Here is a 16,625-nt window from a genome sequence, read left to right as displayed (position 1 = left end):
CAACCCCAGTTCCCGATAGCAGTAATATCGTACTACTTTTCTGCGAAGTGACAGACTTTTAGTGACAATATTCACATTTGGTTTTATTAATGTAAAGGTACTCTGATGTATCGATATATTACAATGATATGGTTCTTGTGTGTATTCATTTCTGTGAGACTGTCATAATCTTTGACTTAGTTGTAACTGTTCCGGTGTGAATGCGCACAGAGCAATCTTTGTTTCACTTTGCAGAAGTTGTTATTTCGCTTTGTATAAGAACATTCAAGTCTTGTGTTTGGTTAAATTGGAAATTAAATAAATGAAGATTGATACAAAACTGTTTTCTTGATGATGTGACAATTAAGAAGAAATATATGTGAATTTACATTTAGTTTAATAAAAATGTGGATCGTGAACACCAAGCCAAAAATTATTTCTATCATACCGTTGTTCTGATCTGGGATTGTTTGATCATTAACAATTTCCTGAAAAACGCATTTGTTATGTCTTCAAATATTGCTAAAATACAGATCTGGACCTTCTAGCAGTCAAAGTGGAGTCACCCTAGAATCAACAAGATGAGCCATAACTTCAACAAAATCTACATAGGAATCCATTCAAGGTAAGTGCCAAAATTAATGACTTTTTTACAGTGACTTCATTATTTCCATTCTGACAATACCATCCACAGTCAAATTTGTTGTTGCCCGATAAAGCGAACATATGCTGTGGGAACAACATTATTGATCCGATTTCTAACCTACTTTGCAAGTGGTGGTATTGTTAAGAGGCCCTACCTGATATACCAGCTTCTACGGCTCTTCAGTGCAGTGTATTTGTCAAGACTTCAAGAAGTTGCAATTGTGAAGTAAGTCATCCTGCAATAACAGCAAGCTCTGTATTTAACTGCTTCAATTTCTCTTTCACAAAATATTACAAATGACTACTAATGTGATATAGCACAAGAAGAGAATTCTTCTTCAACTAAGTGACTTTCCTTTGCTTCAACATTGTTAATCCACAATTTCATATTGGCCTCCTCCATCCAAGCCTTGTCATGTACATGAACAACACCTGGAAGTATTCAGAAGGTTTTGACACTGTTTAGCACTTGAAGATGATCACTGGATGAAGTTTAGTACAATCAACACAACATCAAAAAACAACAGTTTAGTGCATTTTTTTATGTTCACTTGTTTTTATAGTTACCATTTTAGCACCTTTCATGGCAACAATTTTGTTACTTGGTTACTGGTGAAAACTGGATCTCATTGGGATATCGAGACTCTCACACTAAAATAGTGAGTGAGGAAAATATAGGAATGGCTGGGGAAATGCCAGCCTATTATATAACAATTCCAAACTGCTTCAACAAGCCTTACAATACAATAACTGGAAGCAGGGAGCAGTGGGAAAAACAATTTGTCACCATATGGGGGACACTGCCTGGTTCACTGAAAAGTCGAAATCAGACCAAGGTGTTTGAGGCCAGGGTGTACGTGGTTCAGCCAAGACTGGAGGCCATCATCCCTCTATAAAAACTGGTCTCTGTATTTCGAGCTGAAATTACTACAATCAGGGTGTGTCTGGAGGAGATTATACATAGCATCTACATCTATTTAGACAACCAGGCAGCCCGGAAATCATTGGCAGCTCCTGCACCAAGATCTAAGCATGTCACAGGGCTCTAGTGGAGCTAGGGGAAAGCAATAGGGTAAACCTAATGTGGGTCCCTGGCCACTCAGTGATTGGTGGCAACAAACAAGCCGGCAGATTGGCCAGGATGGGGGCAAAGACTCCATTCATTGGACTGGAACGTGTCCTGGCAATTACCAAGGCTTTGATCAAACTAGAACTACGGAACTGGCTTAGAAGACAGCACACAGAACACTGGACCAAGGTCTATACCAAAAACATGATAAGGTAATGTTGTCATAGCCGTGTTTTGAAATAAGATCTCTAATTCTGGGCTTCAATAGAAAAGAGATTAAACATATGGTAGGACTGATGACCAGCCATGGGAATTTCAAACAACACCTACATACAATGAGTATAATGGAAGAAGACCCTAAATGTAGCATCTGTGATGAGACAGAAGAAACTGCTGCACGGTATTGGTAATTTTCGGGGCAACTACAAGTGTAGAAATTGGGTCTAATAAAGAACTGGTAAAGGAACTCCTAGCACTATATAAGGGCATTGGTTGGTATTACTAGATATCCAGGGAGCAATACTGCAAAACAAACTGTTTCGGTGTAGGTCGTGCCAGATTAGACCAAAGCTGTTTTAGATTTCATACAAAAATCAAATCGAATCGAATCAATCATCCTTAGTGAATTTGTGTTTAGGTATTTTTTTTGATGAATTAACTATTACGCAGTGTGACCAAGATGGGTCCAGTTCAATTGGTTGTAATTTGAACTTGGTATGTGCTACATAGTAACCTAAAGCGCCATGTAAATGAGCAGGAAATTATGATCCCACCTGATTTGACACACTTGTTTGTATAGAAATATTTCCTTGTATTTGGTTATTTTAACAGTTGCATATGATGGCAGTTTATCATGTTTTCACTGGTATTTAATGTAATATTTATCTTAGAATGTTTAATAAGCTTCTAAAGTGACCAACATGGGAAGGTGATTATTTCAAGTTGTTTAATTTTAACAAAAACTATGTACTTTCAATCATTGTTATTTTAATTTACTTTTGTAAGATGGTTTGAAGATGACTAGCATGGTATGGTTTCTTGAGGTTTTAAATAAGCAGTGCCTCATAGTCTTTGGTAATATATTTGTGTTTCTGACATAGTCTGGGCTGGTGAACAGTTACTGTTAAGTCTGCGTAGGTTTTGACAGTAGTTGAACTGAAGTCTCTGGGCAGCCAACCAGTTGTGCCATTTCAGTTCTCTAAAATTGCATGGATGATATGATTTTAGCAAAACGTGAGGATTTTCACATTTTCTGATTACATTCAATTGATGTATCTTTTTGTGACTGAAGAACTTTCACTTTGTGCAACTGATAGTTCTGTTTTGTGCTGAACTTTGATCAGTGACACAGCATCAAAGATGAACTTATATTACCCCATAGTTGTAACTTAGATTTTAGTTCTGGTTTCGAAGTAGCTTATGTAATTGGGGAATCTGTTAAATATCCCTAATTATTCACATAACTGAACTGCATTATATTCAGTCTGAAGTATTCAACCTTGCTATGTAAATATATATAATTCAAAATAATGATTTTAAGTATGGCTATTTCTACTTTTGTGTCTTACATTGACAGTATACACCATTCAATTTAACTTTGCCACTGTTTATATTTCCTTATTATCACTGCATTTAAATTCAGTTTACACATCTTGTTTAAGTATACCTTAACAATTGCAATGTATGCCTAACTTCGTACTTTTAAATGGTGCTTGACTGACAAAATCTAGTCTAGACAGATGGTGCTTTTAACAGGGTAGATACTCAGTGGTGGATGTCCTTGACCCATGCATGGGACTGTAGAAGTACACTCCGACATCAGATCTGTTCACTAGCCTGAAACTCAATACATCATAGGACCAATTTCGTAACATTAACATTACGCATCGTGATTGTTATTCTCAGTAAGGAGTCCTAACAGTGTCAGCAGTTGGACTGAAATCACCATCAGGCACCCTACTGGCACACAAACTGAAGATAACACACACATGGCCAAAATATACAGTTTGCTCTTCCAAACCTATTTCATCATTGGATATTGCAATGGAGTTCCTTCTTTCAGTACCGGCAAGAACACCAAACTGACAGATTTTTGAGATGATCAATTTCTGTCAATTTTCTACTGTGTAGCCACTTAATAGAAAAAAAACACACCTGGACAATATGAGGTGGCTGTACAATACTGCTCATATTACACTGAACTTGTTCCTTCTATAACACTAGCTTACCAAACACCTCAGAGGCCATGAAAGTTTCCTAGTGACTGGAAGAAGGCACCAATCAATCATATTCTGAGTTAGTGTCACTTGATAGATGAACATAATCATAGTAAAATGAAGCATGTGCATTAATAATGCTGTCTTGCACATTTCAGACTTTTATGAAAGTGACAAAAACTGTTAATAACAAAGTAATAGCAGATTTGTATTGTTTGCAGGGGCAGACTATTGAAAATGGTTGTGCTTTTTAAAATTGCACTAAAGACAGATTTTAGAAAATAAATAACTATTAAAACGAAAAAAAATTATAGCAACTGATTTATGGCATTACTGCAGATCACTCTGTATTTTGCTGTAATGATAAGGTTGCGTAGAATTCCAAAGTTTTAAATAGGAAAATTATAGCAAGATACAAACTAATATTTATTTTAAACTGATTAATTTGGTCCTAAAAAAGCTATAGAACATGAGTGTTGTTAATTTGGTCCTAAAAAAGCTATAGAACATGAGTGTTATCAAGTTGAGACCCAAAGCTGGCACATTACACACAGATGGCACACTGAATGTTTTCATAAAATGCCTTTACTTTGATTCCATGTACTTCATCATGTACAATAGATCACTTTTTTTCTTGTTACAAGTTTCAGTACACCACTGTAGAGCAACCAAAAATCAAAAAACAACAGAATTTCTTTTAATTCATGTTCACAACCATGTTTCAAAATAAAATGTCTTTCACGTGGATGAAATAAGCATATGCCTCAAGGATTGTTACTGCATAACTTCAGACAGAGAACACCAGGAATTTTCTACGCAGGTGCTGTTTTGAGAACCAGCTCAACAGATCCTATGCCCTTCAATTCCTGCATCATCTCCTCAACGGTCAATTTTGAAGGTTCTACAGAGGCCTAAGATATGACATGTTTCCATTCTAAAGGAGCCATAACTTATGACACATTCTTTTCTCAATCACTGCAATGTTCCAGTCACGAGGTAGGAAACTGTGATTTCAACACAAAAACTTTTTGTGTGTTTCTCCACAGTACTTGCAGTTAACCAGATGGAAATAAAGTGCTAAAATTCTCCAGTTATTGTTCTGCCCAACATGGTGGTCAGACCATATAATTACTTTGTGTTCCATACCTTCTTCAAGCATCACAAATTTAATCCGACGGGAAACTATTTTGGCTGAACCACACCTTGCGTCAGATCCAGCCCCTAAATTTATGGTGTTATTTAAGTACTGAAGTCATGAACCATGAAATTATATGATGGCAGCTATCTCTGGCAGAATACCATGGAATGTGTCAATGTATGACAAAGTAGAACCTGTTGTAGGTCAACATATGTTACATATATATTGTTGTTCCTTTGTAGCCATTTCAGATTTTTTTTTTTTTAGCAGTTTATATGCTCGGTCTGCTTTTGTGTGACAACTGACGTAAGTTCTATGTTGTGCATTTGTATCTCATCTGAATCTGCAAGCATAAAGAATCTATACATTCTGCAGAGTCTGAGATTGTGGTACAGACATTCTTTTGAAGATTTATTCCTACTTTGAGGAACTCAAATTGAATTCCTAATTCATATACCTCTCATCATTTGATAAGGCTTTGGCCTACACTATTTTCCTCAACCATCTTCAGGAGTGGTCACTCCTCTGTCCTGTTTATGTTGAAGAGAGAGTTTTCATTGCTGGGTGATGCAGAATATGTCAAGCAATGTTTTTTAACGGACTTTTTTTGAATGGACTTCATATTTGAAACTAGCTTGTTTCCATGATGTACTATCTGTCGTACCTTCCTTTCGTCTGGCTGGCACGCCTATTTATGTAGAGTTTATGAAGTAAATTGATTTCATTGTGCACCAAGGCATGGTAATCTATGTACAGCTTTACATTAATTTACATATTTCTGTTCTAGAATCCTCCTTTTGAACACAATTATGTATTGCGTAAAATACTGAATCATGCTGTCAATATTACTACCCAATATTCAACTGAATTATCGTACTCCAAATTCTCTTTTAATAATATAGCAGTGTGTATTCTACTTTTTCATCACTGATAAAGATAGAACTGTAGTAAGTTTTATCCACGTGACTTATTTTTACTGTAATATTGCCAGAAGATGCACATAAGATATGTTGTTAGAGCCATGTACTCTACAGGGATAATAAGCTGCTGTTCAGCACAGTTGTTATTCTATAGACATATGTCATTTTACAAAACCAATGAAACCAATCCAGCATTACTCCACTCACTTGTGTTGGTGACTGTTTTGCATGAACTACCTTTCCTATTGTGATTTATATTCCGATCCACCATCATGAAGTCTTCTCCTCTTAATATCCTGCCTGTTACCCAAGTTAATTCTCCTTTTTGTAGCACTATTTGCGCTTTTCAAACCACTTGCTGTAAGCATCACCTTGCTCCACTATGCATTTCCTGTAACACCTTGCAAGCAGACAATATGGTGGTCATCTCACACTGTGGTCACATTGTGTCCTCCAGCATCACCTTGCTCCACTATGCATTTCCTGTAACACCTTGCAAGCAGACAATATGGTGGTCATCTCACACTGTGGTCACATTGTGTCCTCCAGTACCTTGTCTCCACTGGTTCTGCATCTGCCTCAGTGTTGTTGGAGCTCGCCTTGTGTGAGCCAAAACATGACAGAACAACCAATAATTCTGCCCCATGAACACACACAAATCCCGATATTCCAGCTTGTGGAACTGGAAAGGAATAGTGGCACTTGGTTACATGTTGCTACACTCCTGGAAATTGAAATAAGAACACCGTGAATTCATTGTCCCAGGAAGGGGAAACTTTATTGACACATTCCTGGGGTCAGATACATCACATGATCACACTGACAGAACCACAGGCACGTAGACACAGGCTACAGAGCATGCACAATGTCGGCACTAGTACAGTGTATATCCACCTTTCGCAGCAATGCAGGCTGCTATTCTCCCATGGAGACGATCGTAGAGATGCTGGATGTAGTCCTGTGGAACGGCTTGCCATGCCATTTCCACCTGGCGCCTCAGTTGGACCAGCGTTCGTGCTGGACGTGCAGACCGCGTGAGACGACGCTTCATCCAGTCCCAAACATGCTCAATGGGGGACAGATCCGGAGATCTTACTGGCCAGGGTAGTTGACTTACACCTTCTAGAGCACGTTAGGTGGCACGGGATACATGCGGACGTGCATTGTCCTGTTGGAACAGCAAGTTCCCTTGCCGGTCTAGGAATGGTAGAACGATGGGTTCGATGACGGTTTGGATGTACCGTGCACTATTCAGTGTCCCCCCGACGATCACCAGTGGTGTACGGCCAGTGTAGGAGATCGCTCCCCACACCATGATGCCGGGTGTTGGCCCTGTGTGCCTCGGTCGTATGCAGTCCTGATTGTGGCGCTCACCTGCACGGCGCCAAACACGCATACGACCATCATTGGCACCAAGGCAGAAGCGACTCTCATCGCTGAAGACGACACGTCTCCATTCGTCCCTCCATTCACGCCTGTCGTGACACCACTGGAGGCGGGCTGCACGATGTTGGGGCGTGAGCGGAAGACGGCCTAACGGTGTGCGGGACCGTAGCCCAGCTTCATGGAGACGGTTGCGAATGGTCCTTGCCGATACCCCAGGAGCAACAGTGTCCCTAATTTGCTGGGAAGTGGCGGTGCGGTCCCCTACGGCACTGCGTAGGATCCTACGGTCTTGGCGTGCATCCGTGCGTCGCTGCGGTCCGGTCCCAGGTCGACGGGCACGTGCACCTTCCGCCAACCACTGGCGACAACATCGATGTACTGTCGAGACCTCACGCCCCACGTGTTGAGCAATTCGGCGGTACGTCCACCCGGCCTCCCGCATGCCCACTATACGCCCTCGCTCAAAGTCCGTCAACTGCACATACGGTTCACGTCCACGCTGTCGCGGCATGCTACCAGTGTTAAAGACTGCGATGGAGCTCCGTATGCCACGGCAAACTGGCTGACACTGACGGCGGCGGTGCACAAATGCTGCGCAGCTAGCGCCATTTGACGGCCAACACCGCGGTTCCTGGTGTGTCCGCTGTGCCGTGCGTGTGATCATTGCTTGTATAGCCCTCTCGCAGTGTCCAGAGCAAGTATGGTGGGTCTGACACACCGGTGTCAATGTGTTCTTTTTTCCATTTCCAGGAGTGTATTTCATATGACATCTCTGCACCAAGTGCTGTGTAATACTGACCTGTCCTATCACACAAAAGACTGCTATATTGGGCCTATGGGCACACCACCTCTCTGCCATTTAAATCACGTATTATGTTACTACTGTTGTACAGTCCTTTTGTTGTGGCAAGGTGCAGATCACTGCTTCTGAATGTGTTACTTTTTAGAAGCAGTAGTGTATTACAGGGAGCACATGAAGTCTGGGAACACTTATTTATTTCAGAGGAACCAAACATTGTACAGATATCATACATATCTCATTTTGAAGAGAAATACCAAAATGTTTTTTTGATGTCTACTGCCACAGCGTAATTTGGTAATATGCTGATAATCAGTACTAGTTGCAAACACGGCAAGTTCAGTTGCAGAGCGAGCTTTCTGTGTGTTGGAGTTTGACAAAAACAAGTGCGCTACAGCTGTTAAACAGATCTTTAGAACCAAGTATGGTAACAAGCCGCCAACAAGGAACGCCATTTACCACTGACAACAAATTCGTTACAACAGGTTGCTTGTGCCCAGCAAAGAGAAGTGGACATGCCAGTGTGAGTGAAGTGAATGTGGAGCACGTACGAGAGACATGCTGGGATGGAAATGGCAAGAATTTGATTACCGTATTGATGTCTGCTGTGTTACTCATGGTTCGCATATCGAGTGTTTGTAAAAAAAACTGTCAGTTTCTTTTCAAAATGCAATGGGTGTGATATCAGTACAATGTTTAGTTCTTGTGCAATAAATAGTGTTCCTGGACTTTATGTACACCCTGTATTTTAACGATATTACTGTATCCATATTCTGGAGCTACATGTACACACCTCAAGATGAAAATAAGTAACCTAGCAAACTTCAGACTTATGAAATTAAGTTACCTATTTTTGATCTACATTTTGATCACCCCAATTATGTTAGGAACGGTGCACCTCCTGCAAAATGTACTTCACTTTAACAGCACCAGCTGTAAATTCGAAAGAAACAAGGTGAGTTATACTACTACTGTAACATGACCTTCACTCATTTACACTTTGTGACTTGCAACATAAGAATATTTGAAGTAAAGAGATCTGTCTCCAGTTACAGATGAGACACCACACACTTTTAGACAGTGAACAAACATAAAAGCAGCACCAAAACAGTATTTCGCAAACACTTTATCCACTCAACAGTGTAGTGTTCTTGCTCACGCATGATGCTAGAGTGGGGTGGAGTAACCGTCAACTTATGCACGTTCATCTTTAAAAGCTGTATTTCAGTTGGTTATAACTGCAAAATATTAGAATTATGGAGCAAATTTCAGTGTCAGATCAACTGCAGCACTGACGTCTTGCAAGCATCATATTTTATGGAATCAAGTAATGCAGAATCCTGCATGGAGTGTAACAATATTATGAAGAGCAAAGTTGATTGACTGGTTGGTTTTGGGTATAAAGGGACCACACTACAGGGTCATCAGTCCCTTTTTCCTGATGGAAGCAAGGCTGAAGGTACAAAAACACCCAACACCACACCTAGAACAAAAAAGAATGGAACAAACAACAGGGAAAACATACACCATAAGGAAAAGAGGGTATTCAAAACACAGAGCATGTGGTCTGGGCTGGCTGATAATAATAAAAGAGGATGAGCCAGCCACTCTGCAACACATTAAAATGTTCACCCCAAAAAAGACAAGGCGAGATGAAAACATGTAGGGAATAGATGACCATGAAGACAAACAAATGCAAAGAAAGTGCGACAGAGTTAAAATGGAGGGAGAATGATGACCTCAGAGGGAGGCTAAGTGCCCACCCATAGATGGTATAATAAAACCCCCATCAAGAATAAAACATAAATCTGCTGTTGAAGCACTGTTGCCCAACACCGAAGGTAGGATGCTGTAAAGGTTAAAAGTTCACCACAGAGTGGCTAGAAGTGGGCAGTCCAGCAAGATGTGGATGACAGTCATGTCAGCCACAGTGACAACAAAGCGGGTCCTTGCGACAACAGAGTGCCTGCGAGAGGCTCGCATGGAGGTCTTCCACACATTCATAGTCTCCTTCAGGGCACACAGTTTGTTGTGCGTACTGAGATTATGCCATACCATCTCCCAAACCTGAAAAATATTGTGACATAATAAGGATCGCAGGTCAGTTACAGGGATGCTGATCTCCATAAGTGGTTTCCAGCCTGTTGGAAAGTTCATTTCGTGGGATTCCGACATGCCCTGGGGTCCACACAAACAACACTGAACAACTGGTCCGTTCCCGGGCATAGATAGACTCCTGGATGGACGCCACCACGGAACATTCAGGGTAGCACTAGTCAATAGCTTGTAAGGCAGCTCAATGATTCAGTACAGAGAAGAAACGACTCAACAGGACATGAGTGGATGCACACAATAGCACGAGAAATGGCTGCCAGCTCTGCAGTCAAAAGACTGCAGCTGTCTGGCAAGGAGTGCTGTTCAGTATGTCCCACATGAACATACCCAAAGCCAACGTGACTATCACCCATCAAGCTGTCAGTGTAAACCACTTCATGACCCCGTTACATGTCAAGAATGGAGAGGAATTGACAGCAAAGAGCTGCAGGGTTAACTGAGTCCTTAGGGCCCTGTGAAATGTCCAGGCGAAGCTTCGGACTCAGTGTACACCATGGAGGTTTACGTGAATGGATCTTGAGCATAGGTGGTAAAATCAAGGACGCCACTTCAGACACAAGAAATCAGATGCGAACTGCCATCTTAAGCCCTGACCTGGGCCTCTGATGCAGGAGATGAAATGCTGTGGATGGGAAAGGGAGACAGTAATTCGGCTGCTCAGGAGAACTAGGAATGTGTGCAACGTAACTGGCGAGCAGTTGTGCACACCTAATCTTCATTGGAGGCACTCCAGCCTGGTCACTGGACTTGTCCTGAAACCTTGCTGCTAGTCAAACGCCACAGTGGTGCACTGGGTCTAGTAAACGTAACGCCGAGGGAGCTGCCAAACAATAAACCAGACTCCCATAGTCAAGAAGGGACTGAACAAGGGCTCGATAGAGCTGCAGCACCATAGAGTGATCTGCACCCCAGTTGGTGTCACTCAGGCAGCAGAGGACATTGAGATGCTGCCAGTACTACCACTTCAGCTGATGAAGATGAGGAAGCTATGTCAATCGGGCACTGAAATCCAGTCGTAAGAATCGAAATTTATCCATTACAGTGAGTGGTGGATCATCATTAAAGTAAAGTTCTGGTTCTGGATGAATAGTACGACGATGACAGAAGTGTGTGACACACTACTTCACAGCTGAAAAGTGGAAGCCATGAGCTAGAACACATGCCTGCACCTTGTGAATGGTTCCCTGTAGGCGCTGCTCAGAAACACCATTACTAGTGGAGCAGTACGAAATGCATAAGTCGTCTGCATACAGAGGTGAGGCCAACAGCCTGACAGCTGCTGCAAGACCGTTAATGGCCACTAAAATAGAGATAAACTCAATACAGAGCCCTGCAAGACCCCATTCTCCAGTATATGTGGGGAAACTATAGGAGGAAACCAACTTGGACATGGAAAATACGGAGTGATAGGAAATTTTGGATAAAAATCGGGAGCATGCCTCACAGACCCTACTCACATAATGTGGCAAGGATATGTTGCCAGGTCATGTCTTCAGCAAGATGGCAACCAGGTGTTGGCATCTGGAAAAGCCTGTTCCAATGGCAGACTTGAGGGAAACTATCAATGGTAGAGTGACCCTGGCGGAAACCCTCGCATGCAGCCAGCAGGCCATGTGATTCCAGGACCCAACACAACCACCGACTTACCGTATGTTCTAACAGCTTACGAAGAACGTTGGTGAGGCTGATGAGCTGATAGCTATCCACATTAAGTGGGTTTTAACTGGGTTTGGGCACTGAAATAATGGTGCTCTCCCACCATTACGATGCAAAGATGACATCACTCCACATCTAGTTGGAGATGAGATGTTGCTTGTAATCAAACAAGAGATCTTTCATCATCTGACTGGGTCCGATCTGGCTCAGGAGCTGTGGCATGGCAATGTGAAAGGACGATGAGGAACTCCCACTCTGAAAATTGAGCATTATAGGGTTCAATGTAACGTTCAGTGAACTGGAGGGCTTTCCATCTGCCTTCTGAGGGTGCAAAATGCTGGGGGATAATTCTCTGAAGAGGAGGCTCAACCATAGTGCTCCGTAAATTGCTCGGCAATTGTGTTTGCGACGGTAGGTAACACGCCATTGATGTTAATGCCAGTAACACCTGTCGGGGTCTGGTACCAACACACACATCTGATCTTCGTCCAGACTTGGGATGGGGACATATGGCACTCAATGGTCGAGACATCCCTCTCCTAACACGCCTGTTTCTGTCTCTATTTTAGCTGGCGAACGCACGTACAAGCCCTTTAAAAGCCATTAGTTGTTCTAGGGAAGGGTGGCACTTACGTCACTGTAGAGCTCGCCAACGCTCTTTAGTGGCTTCGGCGATTTCCGGGGACCCTCAAGGTACAGACTGTCGCCGGGGCCACCCTATAGAACAAGGGATCGTGTTTTCTGCCACAGAAACGATCGTTCTAGTGACCTGCTCAACTACCACATCGATGGTACAATGTGAAGTAGTTTCAATGGTGACAGCAGAGATGAAAGCTTCCTAGTCTGCCTTGTTTAAAGCCCATCTCTGTAGACGTCCTGGGGAATGGTGCTGGGGGAATGACAGGAAGATCAGAAGGTAGTCACTACCACGCCAGTCATCATGGGCTCTCCAGTGGACAGATGGGAGAAGTTCTGGGATAAATCAATGGCGGAGTAAGTACGATGAGCCACACTGAAATATGTGGGGCGCCCAGTATTTAAGAGGCAGAGGTCGAAATGAGGCACTGTAGTTTCAACATCTCCACCTCAGCCAGTAAGCACAGTGCCAATGGGTTAAGGACATTAAAATCTCCAAAAAGGAGGTAAGGTTTAGGGAGTTGTTGAATCAGTGCAACTGCACCATCTGGAAGAAGATATACATTGCAGACAGTTACTTCCTGCATCATCCTTATCCTGACAACCACAGCTTCAAGAGTGGTTTGAAGGGGCACAGGTTCACTGCATACTGAGTTCAGGACATAAACTCCACCTGATACACTATTATTGTCACTACAGTTCTTGTAATATCCCCTACAGCGATGAAGGGCAGGGGTCTGCATTACTGGAAATCAGGTTTCCTGGAGGACAATGCAGAAAGCAGGTGTGAAGCTAAACAATGCCATGGCTGAGTCAGGTGATGGAAAAAACTGCAGCTGTTCCACTGGAGGATGAGATTATCGTGAGGCCAAGAAGGCATGAAGCACACAAGGAGGCAGGTTATGCATCAGAGTCACCTGCTGCCACCGACTGAGTATTTGTATGCATTCCTATTGTGGATGAGGCATCAGTGAGATCCAGGTCCTCAGGAGATGCTGAGCTCTCCACCTCATCCGCAGGTGCAGAATTGGTAGGTAGTGGTGGTGGTGGTGTTGAGGCCACAGGAGGGTTCTTTTTCTTAGCAGACTTCTTTGCTTCTTTGCCTTCTCACTTCTCTTTAGGGGCTTGCTGGGAATACTTCTCTAAAGTAGCTTCAGCCATCGAAGAAGACCGTGAAGCTCTTCGTCCAGCAGCTTTTGGCTCCTTTAGCCACTGGTTAGTGTCCTCTGTGGCATTAATGGAGACCTTGGGAGAGAGGGTCCAAATGGACCACTTCCTCACGAGACGAGCCAGAGGAGGCTGTTGCTTCTCCGGCTGGGAGGAGGGCACTTATGTCCCCTGCATTTGGAGGAGTCCTTGCTCCCAAAGTAGGTACTTGTGATGGCAATGGGTAATGTAGCTGCAGCATATATGGACGTCAACCAAACGCGGTGGAATCGTCCAAATTACGTTTAGCCTCTTGGTAAGTCAACTGGTCCAGGGTCTTGTACTCCATGATTTTCCGCTCCTTTTGGAGTACTGTGCAGTCTGTCTAGCTGGGGGAGTGCTGCTCCCTGCCGCTGGTACAAGTGGGAGGAGGTGCACAGGGAGTCTCGACATATAGCGTTGGAAATGCATCAGGAAGACATGTGCCCAAATTTCCAGCACTTATTGCACCACATAGGGGGAGGGACGTATGGTTTAACATCACAGTGGTAAACCATCACCTTGACCTACTCAGACAATGACTCACCCTCAAACGCCAAGATGAAGGCACAGGTAGCGCCCCTGTTGTCTTTGGGTCTCCTGTAAACACACCAGATGAAATGAACAACCACCATTCTAGATTTCTAGATTGGCGTGGAGCTTGTTGTCAGACTGCAAGAGGTCGCAATGGAAAATAATCCCCTGGACCATGGTGAGGCTTTTATGGGGAGTGACACAAACAGGAATATCACCCAGCCTGTCAGAAGCAAGTAATGCCCGGGATTGGGCTGGGGATGCTGTCTGAATCGAGACTGCACCACTTCTCATCTTGGACAGCACTGTCACTTCCCGAAACTTACTACCCTCAAGATAACAAAAAATTGAGGCTTCGTACACAGAAAGGAGTCCCTGTCCATTCTGCTACAGACTAAATGACGAGGCGAATATGGCTCTTCTTTCTGTAGCCCTACGACCCTCCCATGGCATAGCAATGGAGGGAAATGATTTTGGATCATATCTGTCAGCATTGTACTCGATTTTGCCCTTCTTACAGACAGGTTTAAGTGTCAGGAAGTCGTTTCTGAAAGAATTTGTATGGAGTGTAGCCATGTATGGAAGTGAAACATGGACGATAACCAGTTTGGACAAGAAGAGAATAGAAGCTTTCGAAATGTGGTGCTACAGAAGAATGCTGAAGATAAGGTGGGTAGATCACATAACTAATGAGGAGGTATTGAATAGGATTGGGGAGAAGAGAAGTTTGTGGCACAACTTGACTAGAAGAAGGGACCGGTTGGTAGGACATGTTTTGAGGCATCAAGGGATCACAAATTTAGCATTGGAGGGCAGCGTGGAGGGTAAAAATCGTGGAGGGAGACCAAGAGATCAATACACTAAGCAGATTCAGAAGGATGTAGGTTGCAGTAGGTACTGGGAGATGAAGAACCTTGCACAGGATAGAGTAACATGGAGAGCTGCATCAAACCAATCTCAGGACTGAAGACCACATCAACAACAACAGACTGCTGGCGCCATACAGTCACCAGCAAGAGGTGACAGTCTGCTTAACTGGGGGTCATCTGCCATGATGCCACCCACTGCCCCATGGGCACCACACAGCCACAGCAAAGGCCACCTGGCATGATGGCTGTAGCTGGGAGTCCTGGCGCCCCAAGAAGACAGGCATCTACTCCTTGGCATACATGGGCAGTTTACAGCTCAAGCATAAGCAGTGTGATCCCTGTGTTGTCAGGAGACTACCACCAAATGGTTACATGGTGGCCCTACCACAACAGACTGGCTACTGTACTGGATATTGGGCGCCGAGAAATCCAATACTGTCATGGGGGCTGAAGAGTACAGGAGACAATGGAAGAGGACATACCCGGGAAAGTGTCCTTGCCCAAATAATTCATCTGCAGGTGGAGATGCAAAGCCATGACAAGAGGCTCAGGAGATCGTATCTAAGGGCACTATGGATAACTCATGCACCACGTAAGGTGTCCTTCCCCAAATGGCCTGAACTTCTGTAGAATTTGGAAAGTGGCAGGTCAAATCATAAAATGAGACCGGAATTTATAGGCATGGAAAGTGAGACAATCCTGTTAGTCACCTCTTACAATAGCCAGGGATATCTCAAGCCTATTCTAACCCCTGGACCAGCAGGGGGAAGCAAAGTTGACAACACTTGCCATATTGTGAAGATGCTAAGTCATAGATAGGCAAAACAAAAAGAGTGTCACAAATAAAACTTTTGGCCTATAGTTCCTAAATCAAAAATAAGTGACACACGCAAACACACACACACGCAAACACACACACACACACACACACACACACACACACACACACACACGACTACAGTCTGAGGCAATGCTGTGAGCAGCAACATGATGGAAGTAGTGGCTGAGCAAGGGTACAAGAAGGCTGGGGTGGAGAGGCATAGTAGGGTAGGGGTCACATACAGTGCAGTGCTGCTGGGGAGCATGCAAGGATAAGGTGGAAAGAGGGTATGGCAGCTATGTGGTATAAGGCGGGGCAGGGGAGAGGCGGGGCAGGGGAGAGGCGGGGCAGGGGAGAGGCGGGGCAGGGGAGAGGCGGGGCAGGGGAGAGGCGGGGCAGGGGAGAGGCGGGGCAGGGGAGAGGCGGGGCGGGGGAGAGGCGGGGCGGGGGAGAGGCGGGGCGGGGGAGAGGCGGGGCGGGGGAGAGGCGGGGCGGGGGAGAGGCGGGGCGGGGGAGAGGCGGGGCAGGGGAGAGGCGGGGCAGGGGAGAGGCGGGGCAGGGGAGAGGCGGGGCAGGGGAGAGGCGGGGCAGGGGAGAGGCGGGGCAGGGGAGAGGCGGGGCAGGGGAGAGGCGGGGCAGGGGAGAGGCGGGGCAGGGG

The 16,625-nt window shown here is 44.2% G+C and overlaps 1 protein-coding gene across 9 annotated transcripts in view; it reads right to left on the bottom strand.

Moving 5' to 3' along the window:
* The window catches only part of LOC126427086 (zinc finger protein 99-like), a 146,540-nt gene that overhangs the window by 62,557 nt on the left and 67,358 nt on the right, over nucleotides 1–16,625 (bottom strand). The window contains exon 3 of one of the 9 annotated variants that reach the window (XM_050089267.1): nucleotides 780–860. The exons of 7 other annotated variants lie outside the window; for them this stretch is intronic. The gene's annotated coding sequence lies outside the window, so the exon portion shown is untranslated. Of the gene's footprint in view, nucleotides 1–779; nucleotides 861–16,625 lie in introns of those variants that run through there. One more of the 9 variants, XM_050089270.1, reaches the window with a different exon arrangement.

Source organism: Schistocerca serialis, chromosome 11 (genome assembly GCF_023864345.2).
Source record: "Schistocerca serialis cubense isolate TAMUIC-IGC-003099 chromosome 11, iqSchSeri2.2, whole genome shotgun sequence".
Taxonomy (NCBI): Eukaryota; Metazoa; Arthropoda; class Insecta; order Orthoptera; family Acrididae; genus Schistocerca; species Schistocerca serialis.
This window is presented reverse-complemented; position numbering and strand designations above follow the sequence as displayed.